The sequence below is a fragment of the Nycticebus coucang genome, chromosome 15, assembly GCF_027406575.1.
Source record: "Nycticebus coucang isolate mNycCou1 chromosome 15, mNycCou1.pri, whole genome shotgun sequence".
NCBI classification, from domain to species: Eukaryota; Metazoa; Chordata; class Mammalia; order Primates; family Lorisidae; genus Nycticebus; species Nycticebus coucang.
In genome coordinates this window covers 69,341,172-69,352,689 of record NC_069794.1, presented here as the reverse complement: position 1 = coordinate 69,352,689, position 11,518 = coordinate 69,341,172, and positions in this window count along the sequence as shown.

Here is an 11,518-nt window from a genome sequence, read left to right as displayed (position 1 = left end):
TTCCTGATCTAAGTGGAAATGATTTCAGTTTAACTCCATTCGATACAATATTGGCTGTGGGTTTGCTGTAGATGGCCTGTATTAGTTTAAGAAATGTCCCTTCTATACCAATTTTCTTAAGTGTTCTGAGCATGAAAGGATGGTGGTTATTATCAAAAGCTTTTTCTGCATCAATCGAGAGAAACATATGGTCTTTATTTTTTAGTTTGTTTATGTGCTGAATTACATTTATAGATTTACACATATTGAACAAGCCTTGAGACCATGGGATAAATCCCACTTGGTCACGGTGTATAATTTTTTTGATGTGTTGTTGGATTCTGTTTGTTAGGATCTTATTGCATATTTTTGCATCAATATTCATTAGTGATATTGGTCTATAATTTTCTTTTTTTGTTGGATCTCTACCTGGTTTAGGGATCAAGGTGACGTTCGCTTCATAAAATGTGTTGGGTAGTATTCCTTCTTTTTCTATATTTTGGAAGACGTTTAGTAATATAGGTACTAGTTCTTCTTGAAAGGTTTGGTAGAATTCTGATAAAGCCATCTAGTCCTGGGCTTTTCTTTCTAGGGAGATTTTGTACTTCCAAGTATTGGTCAATTTCTTTCAGATTTTCACATTTCTGAGAGTAAAGTTTTTTGTAATATTTGTTAAGGATATTTTGAATTTCTGAGGGGTCTGTTGTTATTTCATCTGTACCATTTCTGATTGATGATTTTTGAGATTTTTCTCTTTTTTTCCTGGTAAGGTTGGCCAAAGGTTTATCTATTTTATTGACTTTTTCAAAAGACCAACTTTTGGATTTATTGATCGGTTGTATGATTCTTTTGTTTTCAATTTCATTTAATTCTGCTTTGATTTTGGTTATTTCTTTTTTTCTGCTGGGTTTGGGATTGGAATGTTCTTCCTTCTCCAGTTGCTTGAGATGTGCCATTAAGTTATTAACTTCCTCTCTTTCCATTTTCTTGAGGAAGGTTTGCAGTGCTATAAATTTTCCTCTTAGGACTGCCTTTGCATTATCCCAGAGGTTCTGATAATTTGTGTCTTCTCATTGTTTTGTTCCAAAAATTTGGTGATTTCCTTCTTAATCTCATCTATAACCCATCTATCCTTCCACATAAGGTTATTTAGCTTCCATGTTCTTGTATGGGTATGCAGATTCCTGTTGTTATTGAGTTCAACTTTTATTCCATGATGGTCTGAGAAGATGCAAGGAATAATTTCTAATTTTTTAAATTTGCTGAGGTTAGATTTTTGGCCTAGGATGTGTTCAATTTTGGAGTATGTTCCGTGGGCTGATGAGAAGAATGTCTATTCAGTTTTGTTGGGATGAAATGCTCTATAGATCTGTTACGTCCAGATGTTGAATGGTTAAGTTTAAATCTAAGATTTCTTTGCTTAGCTTCTTTTTGGAGGATCTATCCAGCACCACTAAAGGGGTGTTAAAATATTCAACTACTATGGAACTGGAGGAAATCAAGTTGCTCATGTCTGTTAGAGTTTCTCTTATAAATTGAGGTGCGATCTGGTTGGGTGCATAAATATTAATAATTGAAATCTTATAATACTGAGTATTACCTTTAACAAATATGAAGTGTCCATCCTTATCCTTCCTTATTTTGGTTGGTTTAAAGCCTATTGCATCTGTGAATAGGATTTCAATGCCTGCTTTTTTCTGCTTTCCATTTGCCTGGAGTATAGATGACCATCCCTTCACCTTGAGTCTATATTTGTCTTTTAATGTAAGATGAGATTCTTGAATGCAGCAGATATCTGGATTGAGTTTTTGTATCCAGTCAGCCAACCTGTGCCTCTTTAGAGGACAATTTAAACCATTCACATTAATTGAGAATATTGATAAGCCTTTCGAGAGTCGGGTGGACATTTTTAATCCTTTTGCAACTGTGGAAGTTGGAAGTTGTTCAAAATTTTCTGGGTGGGTTTACTTTTGTGGTAGAGGATTACGCTGGTCTTTATGGAATATAAGTCTGAGAATATCCTGGAGAGCTGGTTTAGTTATGGCAAATTTCTTCAACATGTGAATGTCATTGAAGTATTTAATTTCTCTGTCATAAATGAAACTCAGTTTAGCTGGGTACAGGATCCTGGGTTGAAAGTTATTTTGTTTTAGGAGATTAAAAGTCGATGACCATCCTCTTCTAGCTTGAAAGGTTTCAGCAGAGAGATCTGCAGTTATTCTAATATTCTTGCCCTTGTAGGTAATGGTTTTCTTTCGTCTGGCTGCTTTCAGAATTTTCTCCTTCACATTAACTTTAGTGAAATTGATTATGATGTGTCTGGGGGATGTCTTATTCGGGTTGAGTCGTGCTGGAGTTCTGAAACTGTCAGCTATCTGAAATTCAGAACTCTTGGCATGTCTGGAAAGTTCTCCTTCACAATCTCATGGAGAAGAGACTCTGTGCCTTGTGAATCCACTTCATCACTTTCGGGGATCCCTATAAGACGAATATTAGTTCTCTTTGAATTATCCCAGAACTCTCTGAGAGAGTGATCCATTTTTGCTCTCCATTTCTCTTCCTCTCTGAGAGTTTGGGAGCGTTCGAAAGCTTTGTCTTCAATGTCAGAAATCCTTTCTTCTGCTTGCTACATTTTGTTACTGAGGGATTCTACTGCGTTTCTCAGATCTTTGAGGGCTGCAACTTCTTGTCTCAATGTGTCAAAGTCTTTGGTCATTTGGTCTTTGAATTTGTTGTATTCTTGAGTTATCTTTTGCGTTACTTGGAATTCTAATTTGATCTTATTTGCTATCCAGATTCTGAATTCGATTTCTGACATCTCAGGTATTTGTTTGTGCATGGGATCTTGTGCTGTGTCTGCCCCATTGATACTTGGGGGAGTTGATCTACCCTCATTATTCATATTGCCAGAGTTTTTCCTTTTATTTCTTCTCATGATTGTTTTTCACCATTGCCGCTGGCCATCCTCAGTGTTGGGGTGGTGTCTCTCCAAGATTAGACCCCAGAGGGATCACTCTATTGTTGCTGGATCTTTGTAGGAAGTGACCGTGTGTGGCTCTTCTGGGGCTTCCCCAGCCAGGGAGTTCTTGTTGTGGGAGAAGCTCCAGAGTGTGACACCCCCGGAGCCAGCAACAAGGCAGGGGGTGATGCACATGGTTCTTGGAGTTCCTGGCACCCACTAACGTTGGCCCAGAGGACCCAAGGTTTCAGCAGTCTCTAGCCAGGAGAAGGGCTCCACACAGAGGCAGGGAGGGCTCCAGAGGGCACTTAGCTACCAGAGTCCCTGGCCAGACAAGCAGGAGGTGTGGAGGCAGGGAGGGTACAGAAGGGAGGACACGGGGTTGCGTGGCTCCCAGAGTTCCTGGTCAGGTCGCGGGGACACCTGGTGGGTGGGGTAGTGGGTCCCAGCCCAGCCCTTACCAGGCAGGGTTGGGCAGGCGCAGCTCTTACAGAGGTACAGAGGGTGCTGATCACGGGTCATGGCACAGCTCTTCCGGAAGTCCAGGAGGGTGCTGATCACAGTCCTGGTGCAGCTCTTCCGGAGGTGGGAGAGTGCCAATCATGGGTTCCAGTGCAGTTCTTCTGGAGGTCCAGGAGGGTTCCGGCCATGTTATCAGAATTTTTCCTCTGATTCCGCCCCATGATTGTTTTACACCGTTTGACTAGATGAGTGGATAAAGAAAAGTTGGGTTCGGGGCTCTAGGAGTAGTGATTAATGAGCACTGTGCCCAAAAGCTGGGACTGGCATCTGTACCTTTTCCCCTAGAGCTTTGCCATGAACCTGTACCATGCTATGGCCTGAGAAACTGGGGACCTGCTTGGTGTGATGGGGCTAATTGGCTCTGTCTTGTTTTCAGCTGGTCTCTGTCCAACTGTAGTGAAACAGTTACTCTGGGTTAAAGTCTCAGCTGTGGGGAAATACCAGCAATTAAGTCACCCTGCCCCCACAGGCAACAATTGGAAAAGGAAAATCAAACCTTCCTATAGCCACATACCCAGGGTTCCAGTTGAATAGTCCTCAGGTGATTGGCTCAGTTCAAAAGGTCCAAATCAATTGGCTCAGTCAGCACATGTCTCAGGTTGGAGAGTTTAAAATGTCTCTGGCCACTAGATCGCAGGGGTCTGCTGACAACTCAAATATGACTTGATCTGGTGCTCTGTGAGGTCAGGAGGACCCACCCAGCAAATAGATTAGTTGGGAAGGTTGATGCCTCCTTCCCCACCTTGCACCTCTGTCACACCCAGTCACTGATAACCCTGCAGGGCTGTGACCCAGTTGCCTCCCATGAGCAGATACTCTAGGGGTTTGCACCTGCCTGAATCACAGGGAGATCTATGTCTCCTCAGCCAGGCCGCTGCTCTCTGCCAGTATCCTGCAGGGGGAGTTGAGGCCTGACAAACTCAGGTGCTTAATGGAGGCTGGGGCTGTTCACTCAGTTCCAGCCCTGACCCTGATTGATGTTACTGACAGAATAGAACAACTTTGCAGACTTTGTTTCTGTCCCGGCTAAATTCCCCTGCAGAAGGGAAGCTGTTTTGAGTTCACAGAACCTGTGCCTCAGGCCCTGTCTGTGCTGCCGCCTGGTCTCAGCTGTAGTTTTTATTCATAGCACAGTTACCTATCAGTTTCAGCATCTGCTTGCCCTCCTTTGTCTAGGCTGATGATCCCCTGAGGGCTGGGTGCGTCTTAGGTTCAGTAAAGCGGTCTTCTGGGTCAGCCCAGCCCTGGGAATCTGCCAGGTCTGTGCCTGCGTTTTCTAATCCCTGCACTCCACCCAGGCCAGTACCGCCTCAGGCAAACCCTTTACTCATGGGGCCTGCGTTTCTGTCCCAGATCTTTTCTGCCAGTGGCTGCCACCGGAGAAGATGCCCGGCCTCCTCTGGCTGCCCAGAGAGACAGGGGGTGGGACTCCAGAATAACCAGGGGTGAGTCCTTTTGTTGCCAAAAATGGCTGCTGCTCTGTGCCTCTGGGCACCACTGCTCCTACGTGGTTCCCTCTCAGCCGACTGTCTTCTCCTCACTCCCATGCCACAGAATCAGCACAGACCAGCAGCAGTCCATGCCCTGTCCACACCTCTCGTGAAAATACCCAAGAATCTGGACTCCTGGGGGACAGGCTTCCAGACCTCAGAGTGAGAGTGGAGGGGAGTGCTGGGAGCTCAGAATTGCAGGCAGAGAATATATATAGTTTTATACAGTTTTATGCCTGGCAGGAGAGTGCCATGGCACCTGAGTGTGGGAAGTAGGTCCAGCTTTTAGAGGATCTCTCCCATGGAATATAATGAGAGAACTTCTGAACTCTGCTTGTTTGTTTATGGGGTACTCCAAGCCATTCTCATGGGGGAGGGGACTCCTGTCCACTTGGTGATGGATTTTGTACCTTTTGTTTGTATCCTTGGAGTTGCAGCTCACCTCAGCAGGGTTGATGTGCGTTCTTCCCTTTTGGCACAGCTCAAATCCATCTGGTTAGTTGCTAAATTTCTGTCCTTTAACTCTCCTTCTGGATGAGAGCCTCTGTGGAAAGCTGGCTTCAGTCAGCCATCTTGTCTCTGCACCCTATTTTTTTTTTTTTTTTTTTTTAGAGATTGAGTCTTACTTTATCACCCTCAGTAGAATGCTGCGGCGTCACAGCTCACAGCAACCTCCAACTCCTGGGCTTAGGCGATTCTCTTGCCTCAGTCTCCCGAGTAGCTGGGATGACAGGCTAATAGCCTGCCACAATTCCCGGCTATTATTTTTTGCAATTTGGCCAGGGCCGGGTTCGAACCCACCACCCTCAGTATATGGGGCCAGTGTCCTATCCACTGAGCCACAGGTACCGCCCTCTTGGGTGTATTTTTTATGGTGTCTGCTGACTCCCACACCACAGGTTTCCTTGCAGGTTTTGTGTTTTCATCTTTGAGTTCACATTCAGTGGGATTTTCCTCTTTGCACTGACCCCTGTGCTGCAACTGTGTTTCTCTCTACTCATACCCCATGGGGCTGTTAGTCCCAGGACAGTCCTGTTCCAGGTTCTGGCCTCTGTGGCATGAGGCCTTGTGATTCCAGTTTGTCATGCTGATTTTTGTCCAACCATAGCCATAGGGCCATGTCTGCTGCCTGATGGAGATTTTAATCCAAGTTCAGAGAAGGAACAGCCACCCTCTGAGTCCAAACTTTTCTCAGGTTGCTCTGGACCAGGCTCCCCCACATAAATGGAGTTACTGGCCTCAACAAGATGGGAATCCACACCCCCACCTCTGAGAAGGAAGACCTGTGTGCCTTCACCCCCATCCTAAACCTGGTTCATCTCTTTATCTCTGGCATTTGCATTTGTGTATTTATTTGCTATTTTACATTTGGAGCAAGAGATGCGCTTTTCATGACAGCCAAACTCACCTTGCATTAGTTCATGGGATGCCTCACAGATAGCTTAAAGTTAACATGTTCAAAAGCTAACCCATTAGCATTCATGGTGGCCTGTGAATTCCAGGTCCCTCCTGTCTTTTCGCTTCATGGCCTTTAGCACATGACTTCCACCTTTACAGTCTCTCATGCTTATAAGACAGCTGCTTGAAAGGCAGAAAGGCAAAATGGAAACTTAATTAGCTCTCCTTTTTAAAGAGATTTTCCAGAATCCACCTCTTCAACGACTTTCCTTTATGTCATATCAGCAAGAACTTACCCTCATCATCATCTCCATCTGTAGGAGAGTCTGAGATAAGTCATTTTTCAGTTGGGCACACTGATGCTCCCAAGAAAACATGGGTTCTATTAACAATAAAGTCTTTGCCATAGTGACCATTAGATGATCCTATGATGCAAGAAGAGCACACAGGCCCTCTGTGGCCTGCTTTTCTTACGTTCCACACCACCCTCATCTCTCTAACATCATCTGCTTCAGCTTTTCCAAATAAACTCCATGCTATTGCCAAACTCAACTTTGACTACTTCCCACAGCATCTTGAATATCCATCTGGGTAACACTCATCACACACAATTTTTTGGCCTGTGTCTACCTTTGATAGACTGTTAAATCCATGAAAATTCCCTAATCGATCATTGGCTTGACACATACTGGGGGGTTATTAAGACTTTCATTAATTATGGATGGATGGATGGGCGAGTGGATGGTTGGGTTGATAGTGAGAATGGTGGGTGGAATGATGGATGGATCAAAGTTCCCTAGGCTCTCTCATGTCCCTGTGTTTTCCCATATGCTAGTCCTTTGGCCTAGAATGTCCTTCTCCCACTCTCAACCCAATTAACTCCTGTCCATCCATTAAGATTCAGCTGAGATGTCCCCTCTTCCAGAAAGCTCTCCTTGGCCACACCTACCTGGAATAGTTGCCCGGTTTTTGCCCCTACAGGGCCAGATGGATCTCTCTACAGTGGCCTTGACTGCTTTGCTGTGCTGGGCTGTAGGTCTGGCTCAGCCTAACTTCAGGCTCTGAGGTCTCTAAAAGAGGAACCCAACTTTGACTCTCTCTTTCCAGCATTGATATTGCTGCCTGCCATGGAGCAGGAGCATAAACATTTTTTAATGAAATTAGAATAAAAGTAAAAGTAGTGAAGACATACTTTTCTTATTTCTAGAGAAAGATACATCAGGTGGGAAACACTTTAGACAAGAGAATGAGCAGTTCTTTCAGCTCCTGCTCAAGCCCTGGAGCGTCAAACAAGGAGGATGAGGGAGACCAACCTCCCCCTGGAGAAGGCAGCACATTGGTGGGCAGCCCCACAGACCAACATCTCTGCTTCAGAGGTGTCCACAGGGGCAGGGGCTACAGAGTCAGTCCTTTCCACAGAAAGGAATTGGGATCAAAATAATCCAACATTGAGTCCAGTGTTCTCATCCACCAGCCAAAGTCAGGTTCTGTGTGTTTGGTTTAGCGAATGAAAGGCTAACTAAGCCAGGGAGCCCAATCGCAGGGGTTGGAGACAGGGAAGCCCATGCCTAAAGTTTGGGGCTATAGTCAAGTGTCACAGCTCAGAAAGATTACAGAAGGGTATGAGAAGGGAGCAGCACAAATAGCTGATGCAGATGTAGCCCAAGTACCAGTGCATGAGCTGCCTCTGCCATCCAGGTTGCTCCCTGTCCCAGCTACAGTCTCTTGAGGGAAGGCTGGAGAGACAAGATGAGAGATAGAATTGACCATGGCAGCAGTGCATATGCTGAGCTCAATACAATTGTATTTGCCAAAGCCTGCAGCTGGCCTGGGGACCTTAGTTGGCAAGTTTCATTGTTTAATGTTCCATAAAATACTGCTTATCCCGACTTGAGATTTTTGGTCCCTCTCCAGTTCTTTTTCTCCACTGTATTTCTGGCTCCTGCTTTAGTCACTGTGTCATGTGTAACTCTTCCTTCTAGACTCTGAGTTCCCTGGGACTTTTGCACCTGAGCCCAGAGCTTTCCTTCCCCTTCCTGAGACCCTGAGCTACTAAAATTTGTAACACCCTTGGGGGGTGATACCAGTCTGTGGTGTCAGCTCTTACTCAGTTTATGTGGTCTCTCTCTTAAGACAAAACAAGAAAGGACACCTGTGCTCTTGAAAAACTGAGGAAAATTTCCCTTTTGAACAAAAGAAGACATGGTGGGGCCCTAGTACTGGCCATGAAATTCACAGATGCCCTTCCTAGAAAGCTGTGAGGACTACGTCAACATAGCCCTTCAGAGTCCCTGAGGTAGGACCTTACTGTGAAATTCAAACGCAGACACCCATTTCCCACACTGATGGTTTTTGCCCTGACTGCTATCTGGACCCCTTCTGAAGAGTTGGTGCCAAGCTGAGGAGTCAGTTCCTCTCTAGACATGCTCTCCCTCCTCCTCAAGTGGGCAGCTGTGAAGCCAGCCCCACAGCAGAGCTACACTGAAGGATCAGAAGACAGTGATTGGTGAGGATAGAGTAACAAAAGAACTTCATTCTTAAAGAAACATTCTACCTTTCAGTCTGGTGGCAGCCATCAGGTGAGCCAAGATGGTACATACAAGTATATCCAGGAGCTGTGGAGGAAGAAGCAGCCTGATGTAGCGCACTTTCTTCTGAAGGTCCACTGCTGGCAGTACTGCCAGTAATCTGCACTCCACAGGGCTCCCCACCCCTCCTGGTTGGATAAAGCACGCAGACTGGGATACAAAGCTAAGCAAGGTTATGTCATATATAGGATTCGTGTGTGCCATGGTGGCTGCAAACGCCCAGTTCCTAACAGTGCAATCTATGGTGTGCATCCGGGTGTTAACCAGCTAAAGTTTGCTCAAAGCCTTCAGTCTGTTGCTGAGCAGTGAGCTGGATGCCACTGTGGGGTTGTAAGAGTCCTGAATTCTTACGGGGTGGTGAAGATTTGACATACAACTTTTTTGAGTTTATCTTCATTGATCCATTCCATAAAGCTATCAGAAGAAATATTGACATCTAGTGGATCACCAAACCAGTCCACAAGCATAGGGAAATGCACGGGCTGACATCTACAGGCCAGAAGATCCACCACCAATAGTGTTATTGGTGGTTTCCACCATGCAGCTTGGAGAAGGCGCAGTACTCTCCAGCTCCACATTTCTGCTAATGTAAGTAATGTTTATAAAATTCATAACCTTATAAACAATTTAGGACAGTCGTATCTGCTTAAAGGTGTTATTTGTCTATTAAACTAGTCTGCAAATTGCCTCATGAATGCTTTGTCAAATTATGAAGAGCAATAATGTTTGAAGACAATAAGTGATGGCATCTCTTATATCTAGTAAGATAAACGTTTTTGTCATTGCTTTATCCTTTTAGGGAGTTATGTCAGTGTTTAAAACATGATGTATGGTTTAATAGGTGTAAAATAAATTCCTTAAAAGAGGGGGGAAATAAGAAACATTCTATGTAAATATCCCTGTGATTAAGGAAGGAAAAAAACAGGATGAGGTGAAGGCAATAAAATGTGGTGAGAATTAATTGTTCACTTTAATTGTTCCAAATTATTAAGCATGACAATTGCACAATGATATAATTGGCTATTATTGTGCTTGAATGTGGCAACATAAATTCTGGGAACACTGCGTCTTCATGAGTTAATCATGAGGTCAGTCCCTGGAGGGAGCTCGTCAGCATCTTGCCAAATGCAGGGCAGGTGTTGGAGCCTCCAAAGTGTCAGAGTGACCAGGGATTGCCCAGGCCCCTGGATAGGTTCTGGTAGAGTGAGCTGAAAACTCTTGGGGGTCACCTCGTTCTACATCCGTCCTTTCCAGGTGGCTGCAGTACCTTCCCTTGTGAGTGGCAGGAAGACCTAACCCAATGGAGGCAAATGACCCAGATGGGGAGAAGCAGGGCCATGGGGAGCCCCAGGCCCTGGAGTTGGAAATGAGGATAGCTGGCTGAGAGTCCCTGCAGAAGGAGGTTCCCCTGTACCCCTGGATCTGGCTCAGGCCACTATGTCCCCTGCTGGCTGCAGCCAACCTCTTGGACAAAGTCCACGAGCTAGGCCTCCCAAGCCACACTAAGGGCCTTCATCCCTAAAGAAGCTGCCATGTGGAATTGCAGCCCCCACCTGTCCCCGCCCTGCCTCCCCCTCACTCTGCCAGGGCTCTGCCATCTAAGCCCACTCCAGAGACCAAGATACCTCCACCATGAAGCTCTTCTTGACCTTCCCCACCCGCCAACCCCATCTCCACCAGAATCCCATATGTATCATCTGTGCTCCAGGAAACAGGATGCATGTCTCACACACACAGATACATGTACATGTTCAGACACACACATGCCCAAGCACACTGGTCTCTGCAGGTGCAGAGCTCAGGTGACCCACTTGTGCTTTATGAATGTTGTTGACCAGAGGGTCACAGCCTCTAATCCAGAGATCACATAGGCACGTCCAGAGGTCACCAGTTGCAGAGAGCTGTTCAGAAGACAGACAGCACAGGACCCAGTCCCAACTTTTGTTACCAACTAGAGCAGAGAGAGGTTAGATGGAGCCTTCAAGAACACTTCTAGGCAGGGCTGGGACTAATTAGACCAAAGATGCTGGAAAAGGGTAGGGAGAAAGGGTCATTTCTGGCTTACTAGCAGTGGAAAAAAGATGGGTGAGTGAGAATGACAGCCAAAAGGAATGGAGTCAGGATAGCGTCTGCCTAGGAAGAGGAAACCTGACATGGAGGGGAAAGAGAGTATCCTGGGCTTGCCCTGCTGCTCATGGGGCCTGTCTGGGAGACCCACAACACCTGGCTCTCCCCTGCCTAGAGCTGCCATTGCCAGGGGACACAGGTGTCCAAGATCAGCACCCAGGCAGTGAAGGGAGGGACTAGCTACTAATGGGGAGGGCAGTCCTAATTAGCCCCTGGTGGCTGTAGGGTGAGGGAGGTACTCTGGGGCCTGCCCACTGGTTTCTGCTTTTCTGGCTGGTACGGCCTTCTCAGAAATATTCATCACCGTGTGGAGATGGATGACCCCAGTCACCTTTAGCAGCAGCAAGTCCCTAGATCAGGACAGAGGAAAGGTTACCCACATTCCAAGAGCGGGGAAATCCCATTCCCACCATCAGATACCAAAACACAGCCCACATATGGGTCTATCTGTCCTT